Source organism: Protopterus annectens, chromosome 13.part0, assembly GCF_019279795.1.
Source record: "Protopterus annectens isolate FY-2018-M chromosome 13.part0, PAN1.0, whole genome shotgun sequence".
NCBI classification, from domain to species: Eukaryota; Metazoa; Chordata; order Ceratodontiformes; family Protopteridae; genus Protopterus; species Protopterus annectens.
In genome coordinates this window covers 631,082,524-631,101,394 of record NC_056747.1, presented here as the reverse complement: position 1 = coordinate 631,101,394, position 18,871 = coordinate 631,082,524, and the positions used below count along the sequence as shown (strand labels likewise).

Genomic DNA, 18,871 nt, shown 5'->3' with positions numbered 1-18,871 from the left:
AACATACCCTATGCTTTGAATTTGCCACTTTGGATCTCTGTTTGTATATCATATCTTTAATTTGCAGGTATTATCACCACAGTGGTTTTGTATCTTGAAATGTTATAGTTAGATTATTAAACTCTGTTACCTGGTTGGACTGTGCCTTACATAAATCCTGAATAAGTATGGCTATATCAATCCATGTGTCTTATTAAATTTTTTGTTCCTATATTTGAAAGTGACTAGAATTATAATTCTGCTGCACCACAGTCTTGTAGCACACTTTTTTGATCAGTCTAAAACCTTATTGGGTTTCCAACCTCCTGGATACTTTTTTCCTTCTGGTTATTTTAAGTACTGTATATTCCAAATGTAACCACAGGACCTGAGTTGTCCTCTGGATTTAATATACTGGCTTATTACTATGGAAGATGTCTCATTAAAAATAAAATGTTATGAAAGAGATACATCTTGATGATGTGACGACCCTTTGTTAGAAATGACTTCAATTGTTTCTTCCAGTATTCAGTTTTACTATTAATATAAGACAGTAATGGCTTACAGTTTCTATCCATAATCTGAGATTGCTCATATGTCAAGAATATCCCCATACAGCTTACTTCACTAACTGAGTTCCAAGGTCCTTTTCCATTACACTGTGACAGTGTATCTCTTGCTTTCACAGACAATGGGAATAGAAACATTTTTTTGTTCATTTAATGTTACCTTTGAGATGGGTTCCAGCTCTCAGAAACATTTCAGAGCCTTTGTGTACTTGTCTTGTGGGTTGGTAATACATACCATGCAGTCATTAACAAATCACATGGAAATAATGTTATTTTTGCGGGGGGAGGGTATGGTATAACTAGCTCCCTAAGTTGATAATTTAAGTATTGCATGTATACTTAGCTGCTAAGGCAAACATTAGTGGGAACAGAGAACATCCTTGCCTTAGCCCCTTTGTATTTTAAGTGCATTTGATATCAGGTTGTTAGAGGCAATAACTGCAGTCAGACATGTGTATAAAAGCTTGCATTTGTCAGTAAAGCTGGGAGAAAATGTAAATCCTTTAAAACGCCCCAGAGAGATTCCCTATGGATAGAAACAAATGTTATTTTTAACCAATAAATATTGCTGCTGCACAATGATTATTCATTTACCACCAATCCTGTATGTTTAACCATATTTTAATTAAATCTGGTCCCCTTAACTATTCTACACAAACCCTTGCTGATTCAAAGAAATGATGGATGCTATCATATTGATGATTCTATCTGCCAGAATCTTGGCATATATTTTCATCTCAATTTGTAAAAATGAAATGGGTCTACAATTGCTAGAGAAGTGTTTGTCTTCGTTTGGTTTAGGGAACATATGAATTTTATCATAACTGTGTCTGGTGGGAATGTTTTCCTGCTTTTACATTCTTGAAAAAGTTCCCAGTACAGAATGCATTATATATGTTTCTAGGTTTTAAAAAATTCCACTGTATATCCATCTAATCCAGCAAACTTACCAGTTGTCATGGATCCTGTTGCCTTATTTCCCCCTTTGGAAAATGGATGTGATAATCTATCTAGCTCTTCTGGTATTAGCTTTCGTCAAATTGAGATTAGGTAGAAATTTTGTCAGTGCTATGCTTTGGGAGCCTCTGAGGTTGATTGATTTGTATATTTCTCCACTAATAATTTGTTTATAAGTTTTGTATGTATAATAATATTATTTTCATCATCCATAGCAGCTAAAATGGGCATGTCCCTTATTCTGTCCTGATTCAGATTTGCTATAAATTTTTGGGATGTGATGCATTGTGTCCCATAAAATGTTTTATACCTGTCCCATTTTTCTTGTATTACCTAGAATCTCAGTTGTCTTATAACTCCTTTCTATTTTATATTTTTATCAAGGACAAATTATATCTACAGTTGTTTGTATTCCTTTTACCAGTTTATTAAACTGTCAAGCTTTTCCTTCAGTTCCTTCTCCCTATCTTTGTCTTTCTTTCTTATCAATACCTCTGAATAATTTTTTATTCTGATTTTAAACATACCGTATCTGTCATTAGAGTTAATTTGCCTGTATTTTGTGATTGCCCGTCCTATTTTTTTTCATGTGTTTAGTATTTAATCAGTAGTGGATCAAGTTTCCACTTTGGTGGAGGTGTGTCATGCATTGTAACTATCAGAGACATATTCTAGGGAGAGTGATCCAACCATACCTTGGGTTTTATTTTAATTTCTTTAATGTCTTGCAACATCAGCCTCTCTTTAACCCAGTAGTCTATCCTGATAATGATCCCTACCCCAGCTGCTAAATAAGTATAACCTTTAATTAGTGGGTTGCATTACTGTCTGGTGTCTAGAAGATCTATTTCCTCCATAAAGTGTTGTAATTGTTATGAGGTTTTCCAGTTTCACGTTTTGCTTGCAGGAGTCCTATCTAAATCTGGCCCTACTACAGTACTAAAATTTTCTGCTATAATACATAGCTCACTTTTGTATCTATATTTTTGCAGGGAAGTAAAAACTTCTGCAAGTGACTAGGGATCATCCTCATTTAGTTTGTAGAAGTTGCCTAATACCAACTTACCCACCAGGGTCTTAATCTGCATAAGTATCCATTTTTCTTGTGTGTCAGTCTTCTTCTGTATTTCATCCCACCCTAATGTTTCATGAAGCAAGATAAACACCTCCCATTTTTATTTTACTGTGGAAGCTTCCTGCACCCCATCCCCTCCATCCTTTCAAGATTATGTTTTTCTATTGTCGTCCCCTTTGCACATGTTCAGTGGCTCACCACTTATTATTTCTAAATTGTTTTGTATTTTATATCGTAACAAACTTATTAGTCTTGTGAACTAAGCTCTCAGTCAGAACAAGCTAATGTTATACATCACTTAACCCCTCTCCCTTCAACCATTCTTTTCATTATTGACTTCGTGACACTGTAAAGTACTCGGTGTAGACATTTTGTGGCTATATAATCTGAAATCTTTAAACAATATAAAATAATGAATACACGAGCAACCATTTGACTCACTTCACCATGCCCCAAAGTGATCATTCTAAGTTATTGCTCCTTTAAGCAACAGGGCAGTAAACTAGAGCACTGTTTATGCTTGGAGTGAATCTCTTAGTATGAGAATATCTCTGAAAGGAAAGAAATTAACAGTATAGTCTGTATTATCTGAATAGTCTTCCAATTATTGAGCTGTGAGCATCTTCTTGTGAAATTATTGAACTCTTCCTGCTACATGTATTCCACGTGACTTTACCATGGCCTTACATAATTCTAGCTCTGAGATTTCTGTCTCCAGCCCTGCAAAATCCATATTGCCTGCAGTTATTCTCTCAATCTGTGATGCTGTGGCTACAGTTAGCATGGCTTTAGCCCATATACTGGGTCTGTTGGTGTCTTCAAAGTCTCACTTGGAGTATTTTCAACATTTCCCATTCCATTGATATTGGCTTTATTAGGAGATAGGGTTTTAGGCCATTATCTCTTCTTGGATAATGACCTTGTTTGACCCTTACTGTCAGTATTTCCTTTTAGAGTTTCTGTAAAAAGTTTCCTCTTGATAATAAATTTATGTGTTATAAAGTTTTCTATTTTCTAGGGGGAAGTCAAACTATAAGTTTGTGATCTTTTGGTTAACATTAGGCAGGAGGAAATGTAATTGCACCACAAAACCTTTTTTCCCTGAAATGTCAGATATATGAGGCCAGAGTTTTTACATTTCAGAAATGGTGCAGACTGCAGTCCTATAATCTTGTAGCAATCATATTGCTCCACCGACTTATGTCAGTTCTGTTTCCAGCTGTTGTGCTTTTTGCATTATGTTTCCTTTACCAACATAGTTTACACATTTGAAGATAAATTGCCTGGAGTATTTATCATTCCTTATCGTAGAGGTAATCTTATATGCTCTTTCAATAATCAGTGCCTCCTCTTTAACCAGAATTTTATGCAGCTCAGCTGCAATAAATCCATGTGGATTATCATATATGCAAATATTATTTCACCTAACTCGATTTTCAAGATCATCTACTTTTAAGCCCATATGAGTTATTGTTGTTGCTTCTTGTGTGTATTTTACCTCTAATATATGAATGTTCTTCTTTGTAATGTCCTTTTTCTGGGCCCTGAGTACATTATGCAAATGTGCTAGTTTGGCTTCATGGCTGGTGGTGGTTGCCTTAATTTGGTTAACGTCCATTGCTGAATTTTGGAACATCTTGGTTAGTGCTGACGGTGCATTTTTTTATTACTTTAATATATTTAACAAGGGAATCCAACATTGTGGCCACATTGATTAATCCAACCAGATGTCTGAGCACTTTCTTCAAATTAGTAATGATTTAGGTTGATCAACTTGAATTTAGTTGTACCTGTTGTAAAGTTCTACACTATCATCTTGTAACTTAACCAAAGTACCAATTAGACATTAGGTTTAACTGGTTGTTTAAAATGGAGTGGGAAGATCAAAACTTTAAGCATCCGCCATATGCACGAGCATGTGCACATCCCCATCTCTGGGTTATTTGTATGCAAAAACATTAGAGCTAAACACTACCATGGAAATTTAAGACTAGGCTTCTTAAGATCTTCACAGATCAAAAAGCCTAGAAGTGCCTCTGAACCTATATTAGATAAGCTGAGCTGTTGTCTTTTAATTTTCCTCAGTTCAGACTTTTGTGAATCAAAGTTACAGTAAAGTTTACTTTGACTTTGACTTATTTTTTTCTTTCCTTGATGTACCTCAGGTATTATTAAATCCCATCAGTGACTTAAATAGTACCATTGCACCTGATAGTATGTTCCAAGATAACATTGCTTTCACTCCCTCCACCTCTCCCTCTATGCAAAGAAGTATATCTTTAACTCAGTATTGAATTTCTCCTTCCAGCTGCACTCCATGCCCCATTCTCCTCACTTCTGTAACTTCCCTTTATCTCCCCACCTCCTGCTTACTTCATGTTGCTCAAAGTTCACATCATATTCTAAGATTCACTTTTCTATTAAAATGTAAACAAACCAAGATGAGTTTCATTCAAACTTCTCAAATGCTATATTTTACTCACAATTTTATGTCTGTGTTGCATGTTTTTTACAAACCTATCTCTTTGCATTGTATGGCCAGCAGAAGTGGACAAAGTACTCCAGAAAAACTCTGTGGTTGCATACCTCAGTATTCTGTTGTACCCCTCCCCCCCAACCACCACCTTTTCAATTGCATTGAATGTTTCCTCTTAAGGATAATCCTAACCACGAGATCTTTCCCTGTTTGCCCTGTCTAGGGCTGCTACTCCAAGTTACACATTCATAGCCCCCCCTCCACCCATTTAAATGGTTGTTGAGACATAAAACTGGCAATATCTTTGCTGTGGGCAAAAGTGCTGTTGGCAGTATGCAAGAGAATTAACATTCAGAAATTCCAGTAGCCTTTCCTGGGTAGAAATTGAATTAACAGATCTTTAATCCAATTTGCTGTGTTTCCCACCTTAACAGTACTGTACTTTGTTTGATTTTGTTAACTCCTAAACTGTCCTACCTGTGAACTCATAGTTCAGACAGGAAGCCCCATGTGCATATTAACCATCCACTAAGACAAAATATACTTTTTTATACTGCCCATTATAATTTCAGATCCTGTTGTCAAACTTTTATCTTTAAAGAGAGTTTTACACTCTTAATCACCTGAGATAGTGGAACATTTCTGTAAAAAATGTTTCATTTAATCTCATCTGTATGATTGGTAAGAATGTCATGCTGAGACACAGTGTTTCAGAAGATGGCTAGCAGATTAAATAAACAAAATTTACTTGGGGTCCAAGACAAATTAACCCTACTCATATGGGCTTTGTTGAAGTGTCTTAACTCACCAGATGTGCAGTAGCAAGCCCCGCCCAACACCTAGGAGCAGGCGGATGTTACAGAGCATTCATGAAGAAACATTTTCCTGTGTTTGTCGTCCACGAATATTCATTGGGATCAGCAAGCACATACTGCAGGCATGTTTACTCACTAAAAATTCAAAGAAATTCAGTAAAAGAAAGTCAGGCAGTTTTCATTATACAGCCTATTACAAGAAATAGTCATGATCCCAATTCCAATCGTATTTCAAAGCCCCCCTCCATGCTCAGTCCCCATTTAATGGGTCTGCAGCTACTTCTGACAAGTATACTGAAGGTCAAGAACACACGAACACAGTTGAGTAAAAAACAGAACACCTTTATCCAACACAAAGCTTTCGGGACAACTCCCTTTTTCAATGATTAACACAAGGTGCAGTTAGTTTCAGTTTTAAATACACCCACCACACATCACATGACCTGCAGCCAAGGTCATATGATTAGCTACATCAGCATTTAATACACACTTACTAACATTTTTACTAAGTAAAATACAAAGTTCTAACATATATATACATACATATACATATACACATATTCTTATAATAAAGATATACTATATCTCAACACTCAAAATACACCTACTCAACAACCATACCTTACTTTTTATACCTAAAATTATAAAAAATATATATAAAATTAACAATTATTTATTCATTACTATAAAATTTCTACAGCAATATTAAAAAACATGGCCAAAGCCATGTTGCCAAACATTAATCATTTCAAACTAAAGTAAGGTATGGTTGTTGAGTAGGTGTATTTTGAGTGTTGAGATATAGTATATCTTTATTATAAGAATATGTGTATATGTATATGTATGTATATATATGTTAGAACTTTGTATTTTACTTAGTAAAAATGTTAGTAAGTGTGTATTAAATGCTGATGTAGCTAATCATATGACCTTGGCTGCAGGTCATGTGATGTGTGGTGGGTGTATTTAAAACTGAAACTAACTGCACCTTGTGTTAATCATTGAAAAAGGGAGTTGTCCCGAAAGCTTTGTGTTGGATAAAGGTGTTCTGTTTTTTACTCAACTGTGTTCGTGTGTTCTTGATCTGCAGCTACTTCCCCAATCCCCCCTTTTTTCCTACTATGGAAAGTGTCCAGTTTTTAAACTGCAATCTATTCTTACGCAATTTTGATTACTCTGCATCAAGGTAGCAGCTGCTTGCATAAAAACACATTCCAGGCATGTCATTCCATGAATTACATTCTTCCAAACATTAGCTGCTGAGACATTCTGCCCAGGTTGAAAGTCACCATATAAATGGCACTGCAACAGCATACTTGATAAAACCCATGTCCATTACATCAGCTGTCTACACTGTCTTCCTTAATAAAAATAAAATTCAAAAAGTTAAACCACATGACTAGATGTAGTCTTGCCAGTTTTCCAGTTTCACAGATCAGTGTGAAGTCTCGCACTCTTTTGTGCAATGGAACAAAACTGGAAAAGTACACAAGCCAAGAGTTCTATACTCAAGATGTTGTCTCAGAGACTGAGGATAGAACCAGAAGATTTAAGTTTACTGGCATCAAAGACATAACACTGAAAATCCTCTTCCTCCAAACATAACACACAGGAGTACTGCTCAGCTCATGTATGCCAAGAAAAGGAGGGCTATATTAAATACATAACCATGTTAGACTCCTACTCCTGATAAATCTAAAGCATATCCAAAAGTGAAGCCATTATAAAGCCTTTATGGGTTTATATCACATCATCGAAAGATTAAAATATCAAAACACTAAATATCGAACTGAATACATAGAACTGTAAAACATTGAAATGGAAAAAAAACATTGAGTGTAGATCAAAAACAAATTGCTCCATGCAGGGGGCAAGACCCCCTGCACCCCCCACACCCCCTGCCACTTAAATATACCACTTCGGAGATCGCATTTCAGTGCACTACAATGCAGAAATGGAAGATTTCCATTTCCTACACTGTAGCGTGATTTTGGAGTGGCTATATTTAAGTAGCGGGGGTGTGGTGGGTGCAGGGGGGCTTGCCTGCCTACACCCTTAATTTTTCATGTCCCCATTGGAAACTGCTGTTTACTTCCTTATGATGTTTTCATGGTTCGATGTATTCAGTTCGATGTTAAGTGCTTTGATGTTTTAATCTTTCGATGATTTGATATAAACCCGCCTTTACATGTCTGTGAACATGCAAACTACATAACAAAAGCACTGCATCAAAGTAGTCTGCAAATCTAACGACATTACTGATAACTAGCTCATAAGAGCATGCAAAATGCATGAAAGCTCAAACATGCCAACCAAATGACAAAATAGATGGTACAAGTTGTACAGTCAACACATAAAACAACTTGATAAAGCAGTCCACCTAGAGTACCAGCATAATGCAAACTTTTTAAAAAATGTAATACAATATTCTACTTGAAAAAGACTTCCACATGGTGGGACAACTACTGTAACAAGACTGGAATGATTCCAGAACCATGCTGTTAACAATTTCAATCTTCCCATCTCTTCCAAAATGGGATAATTCCAACTCAAAAGATAAATACTCAAGCCTTGCATTTTAGAATTAGTAACCCAAATATGCAAAAAGTTAGTCTTAACCTCACAAAGAGGATTACTGGCCTCAAACAAATGCCCTATACTGACTGCTTCAAAAAACTCCAGCTTTACTCCGTAGCATATCGCCTACTCCGAGGTGATCTCTGCCTAACATATAAAGCTATGTCAAAGCCAGAGCTGTTGGACATGCTACACCTAAAGAAATCCCAATCTCTCCGAGCTACACGCTCTAGGGACCTAAACCTTGTCACCACAATAAACAGGACATGCTGGAGGGATATATTCCTGTCCCAGAGACTTCCTATACTCTGGAACAAGCTACCCATCTATGTCAAGCAAAGTTCTTCATTAGCTTTCTTCAAGAAAAATCTTGATGAGTGGATGGGAAATAGGAAATATACCCTGCGGATCACTTCTGTGTCTCTGCTGGACAGTGGCATAGAAAAATAACTTCCTTGGATGGAGTAAGTTATGGAACCTTGCTGGCTAGGCTTACGTAGGCCCTTGGGCCGATAGCATAGTACCTACCTATGAACCTATGAACCAAAAAAGGCTAGTTTCTATAAACGCCACAAGCAAGTCTGTGTAGTCATAATGGCATAGCCCCATTCCTCAGTACTCAATAAAAATTACCATTACTCAAGTTGGTGAGCAAGAGCAGCTAACTGATTCTGCAGAAAATAAAGTAATAGTGCCAGAGCAAAATGTAAAACAAGTCTTAAAAGTAAAATATTAAAGTCTATGAAACATTTTAAGACTCCTGACAAGCCCAGGAGTAGTTTATCCCTAAAACTCCCTTGGCTTTCAAAAATGCACTCCTAGTAAATATCATCATGACTCTCTGACTCATCACCCTCTCAACCATATGGTTCTCTTCTCGGTCACTGGGGACACCACTGCCCACACTGCATCACACCGGGAGATGAGTAGGCAAGCTTTCAGGGGCATCATCGCGGGCAACCGAACCGCGGTTACTGGCACCAGACTTGCCCTCTAATAGATCCCTGTTAAAGGATTTAAACTGTACTCATTCCAATTACAGGGCTTCTCAATGTAATGATGAGAAGTGTCAGCAAGGTAATCAAAACATTCTCCCAATAGCTTGTACCATAATTGAGATAAAGGTTCTTTCTAGTCATCTTCCCCGCATCCATTTTAGAACATACTTTCTTCAGACTACATACAAACTGACCCACAGAGCAAGAATACCAGGGGACAGCAACAATAAAAGTCTATTCTCATTCTGGAACACACAAGATCATACCCCACAAAAGAAAATTATACTAAGCTGTGGTGAGACTGGGCTTCCTGCAAGGAACATACTGCAGTTTGACATCAATCAGTGAGTCAAGTCCTTGTAGACAAGTCTACAGCAACACAATATGTAATAATACCAACCTTGATAAAGCTTAATAAAGCCACAAAAACAGGATAGATAAAGGTTAACAACGTCAGAGATCAGGATTTATCCAACGTCCTTTTAGTTCTGTCAGAATACTAGCCAGGCATACCTCTCAACCGTACTGAATTCCTCAGTATATACTGGTTTTGAGACCAAAATATTGGGGTGCCCCTTTAATTTCCGAATTTCCTGTTTTTTTTTTTACTTCTGACGTCATCATGTGCAGGGCATGTGTGATGATGTCAGCTTCTGCAGACCGGTCTGTGTGCACAGCACAGCCTTCTTCCTCCTGCAGGTAAAACATGTAAACCTATATGCAAGACAAACAGCAGCAGCTTTACTTATTTAACAGGTGCAGGCAGGAGAAACTGTGCTTGCATGGGGGTGGTGTGTGTACTTACGGGGGGGGGGGTGCTTACAGGTGGGGTGTGTGTGTGTGAAAATTCCCCAGTTAGTTATAACTGCTGGTTAGGGTTACTCAGACTCAAACCCTGTACCTTAAGTACAAGGAGCAAGAGTCTTAATTCTCTACCCATACCACCACCACTTGTGATTCAAGGAGTTAACCATATTTCTGAACTGACCAAAGTTTTACATGATGCCCGGAATGTTTGGTTCATACTTTTGGTCTGTTCCTCTTATAATATGTGGTGTACTGGCAAATCAGTGAGAACTGAATTCACTAAATAGTGATAGCCATTTAAGTTACTTTCAGGAAATGCACGATAACACAAAATATTTTATTCTAGCAACTTTTCTAAGATTATACAAGCAATATTTAAAATGTGTCCCTGGTTTTGGGCTTTTGTCTCCCCCTCCCCAATAAATTTTGGCTTTTTCCAGATTTCTTGTGGTGCATAGTTCTTCAGGGGGAGGGAAGTTTAGTGCTGGTTATGCCAAGTCTGTAGTAGCACAACAGGTGGAATACTTGCTTTTGATGCAGAAGGCTGTGGGTTCTACTCCCATAGTGTGTAAATTGATTGCTGATACTGTACTGTGTTGTACTTTTAAAGGGACTGGATGCTGCAGTCCTGAGAATGTCCTCTTTGGCGGAGATACCTAGTAACTATGAGCCTGTCATCAGTTTGCCGTCCATTCCCTATTGCAATATTATTAGCTTATCATTTTTTTAATGTAACACGGACAATGTATTCCTCAAGGGCAACAGGCACTTTACTTGTAGATGAAACAATGAAATATTAAGTTGTTTGCTAACAGCAACCTCTTCATTAGTTACAGATCTTGCAGATCTCTTTAATGTGGAATTATTTAGATGACTTTTACTTCTGCAGAGATTGTGGATATTTACTGATACTGGTGGATTGTAGAAGTTTGAGTAGACTTTTATGATGGAAATGTTCTGACTTGGGCTGTTTTGTCATTATTAGTTCATGCATTTTGTTTCATTGCTTACTGGAAAAATGTTCAAAACAATAAATTTAAAACGCACTCTAACAAGTGCGCTGTATTGTACAAGGAATGCAATTTAATATAATCAGAAAGGTGTATTAAAGAACACATGTATTTTTCATGTACAAGGGACCTATGATTTGAAAACAGCCCAAAGGTAATCTTTATTCGCCACTGGCCAGATGCATTTTCTTTGAATGTGGATTTCAGTGTTGTTTTAATGAATGTGAGTTTCAAGGGCAGAGAAGTTTTAATGCTAAGTCTATTTTCATTGAGAGACTGTATTGCTTTGTTTAGCTGATGTCGATTAGTGTTTGTGCTATAAAATGTAAAAGAAGTTATAAATGAAATCCAAATAATCATTGTAGAAGTAAAGCAGTACACACATTACAGTGTTTATGGTAAATGGGGCAAAATTGCCAAGTAATGGGAGATTGGAATGGCTGCAGGAGGGAGGACTGTGTATGGGGGGGCCCCATTCAACCATGATTTTGTGAGGGGGAAGGCGGCAAACTCAAAGACAGGCAGCACAAACTCAAGCTACACCACTGATCAGTAGGCCATGAAGAATGAATTTTGGAGGTCCTAGCAAACTATAACATTCTTTTGCTAAGATTAGAATATTGCCTACCATTAAATTAAATGCCCTACTTTTACTACAAAACCCACATACTGCAAGTCACCAAAAACAAAATCCTAAGGTTCATCATCTTCTCCCTTCCCAGTGAACATCGTTACACATTTAAAAAAAATGGTTACCATGGGCTGGGGCCATATTTTGGTTGTCTGTTCTTCAGATTGCGTTTTTTTTTAAGTTGGTATCCCACAATTACATCGAAGTGGGTGGGATTACATAATTATGTATGCAAATTTTATGTTAATCAGCATACAGATTTCTACCTGTTTTTCATGGGCCTTTGTCCAGATTTTTGATGTTTCCAGGCTGAGAGATATGTAGGCAGGCCTTTATTACTAACGCAAGAAAACTGTACAGTTCATCTGCTGTAACCAACTTCATAATTTGTAAGTAAAACCCAATAAAACAGCAGTCTAATGTTACTACTAACAAAAAGTAATTATAAATGTAAATTATGATCGAGTTGGTCTGATCATAAAACTGAATTATGATAGTCTAGTGCTGTCAAGACAGTGGCTGAAAAATCATACCAGTAACATGAAACTGGCACATAACGATTTCTATACAGCTGCTGAATTAGTGCTGTAAAGTTCCTTTCAAGGATTAAATGCATCTGTTATTCCATTGTTTTCTGTATAAATAACTTTGTATTCTTTGCCCTTGTTCTGGTTGTAGAACTGTTTTTGCCAAAAGTAAATAGGAAAATCTGAGTTTTGCAAATGCCATTTTTTATTATAGAATTACATTTTTGTACTTCTCTAGCATGTTTATTTTGGAGCACACCTCATATGTGACAATCGCAAAGAAATGTATGTATGATGTCACTAGCAAATCTGCATGCCATGTCAATCATGACTCATTTGCATATTACATTACTGGCTTTCTGCTTGTCAGTCATGCTGGCCACGTCCATTCCCGGGCGAATTGGCCAGTGGGTTAAAACACTTCAACAAGGCAGTCATATAAATGCTACCTCAGGTCTACCCTAAAAATAGGTTACTGCCTATTGGGACTAACCCAGTCAACAAAGTGTAGAATAAGTAAATAAATTAATTATTTTTTATTGAAAGACATGAAAAGAAAAGAAAAGAAAAAAAACAAATGAAACATTACTCGCTGATTATTGTTTTCCTAAACCTAATAAATGTCCTTTTGTAGTGGAGAGGAATTCTGTTGTCTACTGGGTTACCTTCTACAATGCAGAAAACAGTGTGAATTAGCCTAATTGTAGTAACTTTTACAGTGACAAATTACAGATGATGCGTTTAGAAAATCTACTGTAGCACTAATTCCCTTCTTTAATATTATGTGTGTCCTTTTTTAGTTCTTCACATTCTTTATAACAATAAAACAGGCACTGAGGAGAAATGTAGAAAGATTTCTGCACCAGTGTCATGAAAACGGTTTGCCCATCTCTCTTTCGCTCTGTGGGCTGTCATAGGCAGGGTTGGCATTAGTGCCCTGCAGATAAAGGGGGCCACATTTTGAGGTGAAACAAAGTTTTAATGCATTATTGGCATTCATGAAGCTTTTTTTTTTTTTTTTTTTTTTTGCTGTACTGCTAAATTGGGTCGCATAGATGCTTGGGCTGGCCCTGGTCATAGGCAGTTTTCTTGTGACAAATTACATGTGCTACTACAACCATTTATTCATCTACCAGTGAAGCATGGAGGAAAATAAAGGAACGGTTGTTCCACTTTAGGTTACAAAGGAAGCAAACAACTTCAGGCCGTACTAGTCACCAGAGCACAAGTGAAGGGAAAGATAGCTCTGTTTATAAATAGACATCTTATCTATCACAGAAAACTGGTCACTCCAGGCAGAATTTCTGCCATTTGATAAACTGAAAAGGTCATACTTCAAACAAAAAACGCTACATGCCTAGATTGCCACTGTGATTTACAAAGCTGATCTCATAAATAGCAGAAGTTGCATAAAATACATCTTTTTTCTATAAAACTGCCAATTGCTGTAGAAAGTGTGTTGGTCATTTTTTTAGTGCTACCTTCTACAACAATGATTACTGTGCTAACATCTCTTCAGTAACATATATTTTTTTCTGACTTCAGCAGCAACTGGTTTGAAGTCCTTTTAAAGTGCTTATTTTATTAACCTTCTGGCATCTCGGTTTTCTACATAATATAACATCTTTTACCCCAAACCATTCCTTCCTGGAGTCAGTCCATTCAGTCAGACTGGCTGTTTTCTACTCTCTCATCTTTAAACTGCCACCTCCCACAAGTAAGAGATACAACAGAAGACAGAGAGCTGGGATGTTGTCTGTGGGTGGGATACATGTATCCAACAGATAGTCTAGTGATGTCTTCTCCAAATACATGGAACAGATCAAGAACAAAACTGCAGTCACACTGTCACAAAACTGAAAATGAGCAACAGGTGCAGGAAATAAAATAACAGCAATTTGCAATGAAACATTGATCCTGCTACTTTTGGAGTCAAAATATTGCAACCAAAACATCCAAAAATTCAAAACATTGCAATTGCAAAATGTCATATGGAAAAACATTGCACAAACAAAATAAAATTCATTTTTAGAGGACTATACACTCCCAGCTGGCTCCCAATATAGGGGGGTTAGCCTCCACTACTAATCTCTAAATCTACTTTCTCATAGGTCAATAAAATTTTAAGAAAAGGTAAAACTAACAAAAGAAGGGAAAAGCTCACATTTCCCTTTGCTCTAAGTGGTCTAACTTTAGAGACAACATCAAATCCATTTTCTAACAACTGATGCAGTGAAACATCAGCATTACCTTTTTGGTGTTGAGAAAACGGGACATTACAAAGTGTAGTGTTCCCAACAGTAAGCTTAAGTACACAAATCAAAACCCCTTAAATAATTTAACTGCTTTAACAAGAAATTTAAACTTCAACAGAAAGTAATGAGCAGAGTTTAGTAGCTGAGAACATTCTAGATGCAATGTGCAGATACAGCAAAACGAGCAATCACAGGAAAAGGAACTCTGAACCAGCTTTAAATGGATCCTTATTAAATGTACTTCACAGGAGAATGTGTACTGTTAACTTGTACAATGCAGGCTTTACCATTTAATGCCTAAGTACTTACTGCCACCCAATTTCTACTGCTAAGAACTCCTTGCATAAACTAATTTTTAGAAAAGACAAAAATATTTGGTATAGCAGCAAATGGAATGCGTTTTTAACTGTACATCGTTTATCAACAATCAGAAATTAGTTTACTATTTCACAGTTTCACATGGCCTTTTTTAACTAAGAAAGTCTAGGCAAACTATTGGACCATTTTAGTAAAACCAGAGTGTGGATCTTGTTTTTCCCTTGAAAAAAAAAAGTTTTAACACTTTTTAACATAGCCTATTTAATAAGAAGATGCCTTTCATTTCTACTTTTGCATGGGATGGCAACAAACAAATCTGAAAATTCTGAAAAATGTCAGTGTTTTGTCAAAGCAGACACAGGTGAAGGTTCTTCACTATTTTTAGTCACAGCATATGTAGATACTAACAGAAAAGTTGCAGTTTGGAAAACTGTATCTCAGATGTCTCTCACAGCAAACATTGAGACCAAAGGGTAAAAAGGTCACACAGACAACCATTCAGTAAACTGCAAGAAAGACTCAGCCAAGCTAGAGTCTTCACTGTGTAATATATTAAACCTTCTGTAGTGGAGGCCCATAGATTATATGCAAGTGACCACTGAAGGACATACCAGTGTTTTAGCTACATGACGCTACATGCTACATGTGCTAGCCTGTGTTACATATTTATTGCATTTTCCTGTTTGTTGCAAAAAAAAAAAAAAAAATTATCCTTGTTTCCCGTCTTTCCTGACCTAGAGTAGTCCAAAACAGGCTTTGCTGTATTCTGGACTTTTCGAAAGTTCCTGTGTTGCCCATTTCCTTTCGTGGATAAAGGGAGGCATCTTTGTTCACCAGTGGCAGTGGGGAGCTTAGAGCAGCCTATCTATCCCTGGAGGAGTGTTCCCAGCACAAGAATCTGATAGTCTATTGGCCGTTTTGGGCCAATTTCTGGCTCTTTCAAGTCCCCCTGTATAAAATCCGCTTTGGCGTGGTTTTTGCATTTGTTACTACTCAGCCAAGCTCCTCGTGGCCCTGCAGAGTGGTGCTAGCAGCAGAGAGGCTAAAAGAGTGACTGCTAACCTGATAAAAGTGTTTTTTCCTGCTGCTACCTGGGCGACTGTCCGATCTAGCTAAACTGCAAGTATTTCTGCTTCTTGAACTGTTTTAAACTGTTTAAAGTTGTTTTTGCACCTGCACTTTTAAAGTTTGTCCTGTTTGTTGCATTTACCTGTTGAGTCTGCACACTCAAGTGCGCTAGCCTGTGTTGCATATTTATTGCATTTTCCTGCTGTTTGTTGCAAAAACGAAAAAAAACAAAAAAATTATCCTTGTTTCCCGTCTTTCCTGACGTAGAGTAGTCCAAATACAGGCTTTGCTGTATTCTGGACTTTTGGAAAGTTCCTGTGTTGCCCATTTCCTTTCTTAGATAAAGGGAGGCTTCTTTGTTCACCAGTGGCAGTGGGGAGCTTAGAGCAGCCTATCTATCCCTGGAGGAGTGTTCCCAGCACAAGAATCTGGTAGTCTATTGGCCGTTTTGGACCAATTTCTAGCTCTTTCAAGTCCCACTGTATAAAACCCGCTTTGGCGTGGCTTTGCGCGGTTTTGCGTATAACGCAGCATCGGGCAGCTCCGCTTAATTAGGTTTAAACCATTCTCGGCTCCACAAAGTCTGCTCTTCACTTTTTCCCTTAGAACTGATATAGTTCTCATAATAAGCACCCTATTCCTACTCTAAAGCCTGGCACTTGCTCACTAAAGCAATTATATAAGTCAGCACTAAAAAATTAAAAGCACTACACCCTCACAAACTCCCCTTGAGTACCTTGTTCCCCATTGGCCCTTTTTTTCAATTATAAAGGAATTCCCAATACTATTCTAGCATACCCAAAGGTCAGTTGTCAATCTTCTCTCTCGGTCCAGCTGGTGAATCTGGGAATCTTGAGGCAATGTTACAGCTGCCTCATGTACACAGACAACCCTCTCCTCCTCCCAACAAATTCCAACACATGTGAGAGATGCAACCATATAGCCAAACTGGAGGCTAAGCTCTCTCAACTCAGTATTGGTGTAACCAGTTAGGAGGAGAAGGAAACCACACTCACTACAATTCCAGTCTCACATAGACCTACCATGACAGCAAACCAAACACATAACACACAAAAACATACTCGGAGGCTCTAAATAAAAATCTGCCTAAGCAGCAGAGACCTCCAAAGCAGACACCCAAGCAACCGCTACCCCAAAACAAAACACGTGCAACACATAGCTCACAAAGCCAGTGTGTCAAACAGTCACAGCCCTTAAGGCTAAACAACACACCTAATACACTTGTAATAGGTGACTCTATCGTCAGGCACACTGATGTCCCACTCACCAGGCTGAACAAGGAGAAAGTCACGGTGAGCTGCCTGTCGGGCGCTAGGATCCGCCACGTAACACAAGCACTCAGGTCACTCCAAGGCAAGTACAAATATGACTCAGTCATTGCCCATGCTGGTGTGAATGACCTGAGTCGTACCTCCCTGGACTACATGAAAAGAGACATAGAGGAGCTCTCTGAGCATGTAGCCCAGACCGGTATGACCCTGACCTTGAGTAGCATCTTACCCTCACCAAGAATGATGCCACAATATGAAGACAAGATGATCAATTTCAACAATTGGCTTAAGTATTGGTGTCATTCAAAGGGGATCCAATGCCTGTCAGCCTGGGATGACATGATCGACAAGCCACGATGCTTCTCTAGGGACGGCTTGCACCTGTCACATCTGGGCTTTCAGATATTGGCAAAGGCTGTTGCCACGCCCATAGTGCCTTTTTTAGGCAAGGCTCAAAAGACAAACCCACCTCCATAGGTATCACAAGGGATAAGAAACTAAGAGTAATGCTACTCAACGCCAGAAGTCTAAACCTCAAGATGCACGCACTCAAAACTCTCCTTAGCATAGAGAACATAGATATCTGTGCAGTAACAGAAACCTGGTTCAAGGCTCCCGAGAGCACCCCAGCACTACCAGGTTATACCTCATACCATGCTTTTCGGCCCCAAAACTTGGACCGAACCACAAAAGGAGGGGGAGTATCAATATTCGTCAAAGATCCCCACACCTCCAGGTTGGTGGCACAGCACGAAGCATCAGAGACTATCCATGTGCAACTAACAGTGGGTAAAACTGCCTTCCAGTTTATAGCCTGCTACAGACCACCCTCCCAAACCCAGGAACCCAACTCGGCCTTCCTGAGAACGCTGGAAAATATGAAGGTCTCTCCAAACACCATTATATTGGGTGACTTGAACTACCCAAACATAGACTGGGAGCATTACTCTAGCTCCAACACCCTAGCTCAAAGGTTCCTAGAATTTATAAACTCAAATGCTATGGAACAACTTGTTACCACTCCCACAAGAGGGGAAAACATACTGGACCTGATCATCACCAACATGGGGGCTCTATGCTCCAGACTAGAAGTGTATCCCTCACTGGTAAGATCAGACCATAAACTAATCTCACTGGATATTCACATCCGGACCCCACCCCCTGCCCAGAAAACCACAGTGAAAAACTTCTCTAAAGCAAATTTCATACTTCTCAAAACCGAGAATCCGTGGAATCCTTCAACGCCCCCTGGCCTGTGGAAAATACGGCCCAGACCGCAGAATCCTTTATAAACGCATTCTATGAACACCTTCAGGAATGCATGGATCATGCAATCCCAAATAAAACCAAGACCAAATCCTCCAAAGGCAGGCGTCCTGTCTGGTGGACCCCAGCCATAAACAAACTATACAATAGAAGGAGGAAGCCACTACATGTTAGAGCAAAATCCCAAAAAGGGAAGGTATCTCTGATCAGTTTTAGCAAAAAACTACGGGCACTCATAAAATCGTCTAAGG

The 18,871-nt window shown here is 38.3% G+C and overlaps 1 protein-coding gene and 1 non-coding gene across 5 annotated transcripts in view; one reads left to right on the top strand and one right to left on the bottom strand.

The window, feature by feature from the left end:
• Nucleotides 1-18,871, top strand: part of LOC122787538 (multidrug and toxin extrusion protein 1-like) — a 677,270-nt gene that overhangs the window by 374,276 nt on the left and 284,123 nt on the right. The window lies entirely within an intron of this gene.
• LOC122788490 lies at nucleotides 7,386-7,520 on the bottom strand. Its single transcript, XR_006362691.1, has one exon. It is a non-coding gene; the product is annotated as a small nucleolar RNA SNORA57 (small nucleolar RNA).